The 4,136-nt window shown below is 32.5% G+C and overlaps 1 pseudogene; it reads left to right on the top strand.

The window, feature by feature from the left end:
• The first annotated feature begins 396 nt into the window (after positions 1-396).
• Positions 397-2,426, top strand: LOC107949273 (L-ascorbate peroxidase 2, cytosolic-like; annotated as a pseudogene).
• Positions 2,427-4,136: the final 1,710 nt, after the last annotated feature.

The raw sequence follows: 4,136 nt of genomic DNA, 5'->3' as shown, positions 1-4,136 counted from the left end.
TATATATTTTATATATAATAATATAAGTTTATATATTTCATATATATAATATTAATTTCTTAATAAATTATTTTTATTTTTAATATAATTTAAGTTTATACATTACATATACAATAATATTAATGAGTTTAATTATAATTTAAATACATATTTTTTTTAGAACAACAAAACAAAAACAAACATCTTATTTAAAAAAAATGTTTTTATGACACTGAATAATAAACAATTTAAGTTTTTTGAAAGCTCATTTTAACCACGTTAACCCTATACAAAACCAACTCACCCGAATTCATAAACACAAGCGCGTGGCAAAACAACCGGTTCAGAGTTTTATCTTCCCCCTTCTAGAGGCAGACCCCATGCGTCCTCGGTCCACCCGATGATCCAATAGTTCAAAATGAACACTAGAATCTTCTTGTCCGAAATAGACATCTTTCCTCTCTCTATATTTTCTAGTTCATCCCACCACACTCCATTTTTCATGATCTTTCTACAATCAGCATTTTGACAATAACCAGAAACAGAGCCAGTTCCCTTCAGCTCGTTATTGCAAAACGTTTCTTGTTTTTCTTTTTATCTGGGATCAGTGCGAACACTTGGAAATGGCGAAGAAGTGCTACCCGACAGTGAGCGAAGAGTATAAAAAAGCAGTGCAGAAATGCAAGAGAAAGCTTCGGGGACTCATTGCCGAGAAGCATTGTGCTCCCATCATCCTCCGTTTAGCGTAAGCTTTTTGTCATTTTTTCATTGTTCTGTTTTTCTTTTTTCTGCTGTGACTTCATTATCCGTTGGTTTATATGAGACAGATGGCACTCAGCTGGAACATTCGATGTGAAAACCAGAACAGGAGGGCCGTTCGGGACGATCAAGCATCGGGATGAGCTCGCTCATGAAGCCAAACATAGCTGTTAGGCTTTTAGAACCCGTTAAGGAACAGTTCCCCATTCTGTCTTACGCAGATTTCTACCAGGTATTCCAATCCCAAATCAGTGTTTGCTTTTGCTCTATTTACTCGGTGTTTTTCTTATTGACTTCGAAGTGGTGAAAAGTTGGCTGGAATTGTTGCTGTTGAAGTTACGGGAGGGCCTGAAATTCCTTTCCACCCTGGGTGACCGGTAAGATATCCATTAATCTCCCATTTGTGCTTGATCACACCTTATTTTTATGATCTTAAAAGGATGGGAAACATATATAGTTATAACTCCGACTTGTTTTTCTGGACAAAAATGAACCACCTCCAGAGGGTCGTCTGCCACAGGCCACCAAGGGTCAGTTTCATGCATGAAAATTAAGAAAATGGATAATTACAAGTGTTTCGTTGTAAAGAAGTTTCCATTCTTTAATTTTTGTTTCTATACAGGCTCTGATCATCTGAGAGAAGTGTTTGGGCACATGGGTCTTGGCGATAAAGACATTGTTGCTTTATCCTGTGGTCATACGCTGGTAAAGTTGACAAGAGAGATTATGTTTTCCAACTGTTAGACGTAAGTTCAATGCGTTCTAATTATGTCGTTGAAACCATTATTATTACAGGGGAGGTGCCATAAGGAGCGTTCTGGGTTCGAGGGACCCTGGACTTCGAATCCTCTCATTTTTGATAACTCCTATTTCAAGTAACAGCTCTTTTAGTACTTAAATTATTGTTGTGAGTTGATGCTCGAATCGTTTCCAACTTGATTGCATTGTGACCCATGTTCTTACATTCTTGTTTGAAACAGAGAACTTGTCAGTGGAGAGAAAGAAGGTCTGATGCAGTTGCCAACCGACAAAGCACTTTTGGAAGATCCTGTCTTTCGCCCTCTTGTCCACAAATATGCTGCAGTAAGTATCAATTCATATCTTTCAGCTTTTTGTTATATATATCATATAGATTTAACATATGCAACCTTTATTTTATCTCTCAAGTGCGGTTCATTTGTACCAGTACATGTATATATATATGTAATAGTTGGAACTTTTAGTTATGAATAATGTTGTGCCTTATTAGGATGAGGATGCCTTCTTTGCTGACTATGCTGAATCTCATTTGAAGCTTTCGGAGCTTGGGTGAGTAGCAACCAACTTTTTATTTCATCCCCTTCTGCAAATTCTCTTGCATTTTTCCTATATAATCTAACAATTTCTTTGACCATGTTTTAGATTCGCGGATGCCGAAAAGGGGATTTACAAAAGCATCCAACATGATCATGCTGCTGTCTTGTGCCTGATGTTTACGAGTCTTTGCCGTTTGTGAAAAACATGTTGATCAAAATTTATGTTTTGTGTCCTGTGTACGATTAATAAATATCACAGTATGATGAAATAAGAATTTGAGGACAAAGAAATGTTGGTGTTTAGTGCACGTTTTGTTGGAAATGAGTTAATTGTTTCCTCCTATTAATAGAAATGAGTATGTATTGAAAGCGTGGGAAATGTTTTGGGTACGAATTAAATGGTATATTTTGAATGTATTTTTATTATTTTAATAATTTATATTTTTATAATTTTTAAAGGATAGATCAATTTTTTTTATATTTTTAAGAATTAAAGTATAATTTTATCATTATTAATTTAAAATTTTATAAATTTTAAAAATATATAAATGAATTTTTTATTTCATGGTTTATGTTATATTTTCCTACTTGTATTATTGGTTGTCATGCTGAATATTTGTTGAAGATTATCAAAGTTATATTTGATTCAATTGAATACTATGATTGCTTTTAATTTAATCATATAATATTTTCATAATATCACTATCCAAAGCCATAGAAGTTAAATTAAATAATATATGAAATTCGTAAGCCTGAAACGTAAATAATGAATGTTTCAAAATATTTTGTTTTTCTTTTAATTTGGTATTCATATGAATACAAAAAATTCGAGAATCTTGAGTCCATTTATATATATATATGAAAAAATATATATAATGAAAGCTTTTGCTCTTGGCATTTACCTTTTTGTCCTAGAGACAAATTAACATCAAAAGAACATCACAATTCACTTCCACCATTTTCATGGATGGCTTCTACTCTTCCCACCATCAAAAGTTTTTTGCTCTTCCCACCATTTGGGAATTCTTGCACAACTTGTAACCAATGTTGCACCACCTGCATTTGCTCTTGAAGTTGTTTATCTAGTGTTATCTGCTCCCACCATGGTGATTACTTTTTTTTGGCTTTCCCAGCTCGACTAGTAAATCTTTGTAAGCTCTAATACCAATTTGTCACAACCTTAGCAGTGACAAGTTTGGATTTATGGAAGAATTTGAAGAAAGAAGGTTGAAGAAGAGAATTCTGAAATTTTCGTTCACAAGGAAGAAAAGACATTACAATGACCAAATCATGCCTATGACCATTAGCATAAAACTAAGCCCATTAATCAACTAGCCCATCTTTCTCGGTCCCTAACGTCTGTGATCCTCGTAGCCTATTATCTATCAGCTTACATATAGATATTAGCCCATATGTGAGTTTAACTAACCATCGGATACATTATCCATAACTACCCTATTTAGGGATTTCATTCCCAATTTCCCCCTTTGTAGTTGAGATCATGACAATGAGTTTCCTAATGTACCCATCACCTTAGAATGGATGGGATACTGAAGGTACGGTAAATTCTACCTAAGCAAAAAGGCATAACCATCATGCGGCATGTATGAATGTGATAATGCATGGGTGGGTTCAAATTTTCTTTTCCATTTCAAGATTAAAAGAAAGATGAATCTAATCTCACTATTTCGATTATCTAGTGGAACCTAATTATATTTGATATCGATAGTCATTTAATTATAAATAAATTTTCATTTTGATAATTTAATTAAAAAAATTACAATTTAGTTCCTAAAATTTTCAAAAAAAAAAATTTACACCCTAACTAATTCATCAGTAACATGACACTTGTTAAATTGGTATAATAATAAATTTAATTCTCAAATTTTATATTCCCTATCAATTTAACCTTGATTCTATGTAAAAATTATAAAAAAAATGAAAGCTCTTTTATTTTAAAAATTGAAAATTTCTATAAAAGTATTTTAAACAATATATAAAAAATTTAGATGCATAAAAATTATTTTTCGATAAGATTTATAGGGGTTTTAGTTTAACTACAATGCAAAGATTATGTTTTTCTTTTTTTAAGGTCAAGTTTTG

This window comes from Gossypium hirsutum, chromosome A04 (genome assembly GCF_007990345.1).
Source record: "Gossypium hirsutum isolate 1008001.06 chromosome A04, Gossypium_hirsutum_v2.1, whole genome shotgun sequence".
Lineage (NCBI taxonomy): Eukaryota > Viridiplantae > Streptophyta > Magnoliopsida > Malvales > Malvaceae > Gossypium > Gossypium hirsutum.
Note: the sequence above shows the minus strand (reverse complement) of the source record. Positions and strands in the feature narration are given on the sequence as shown.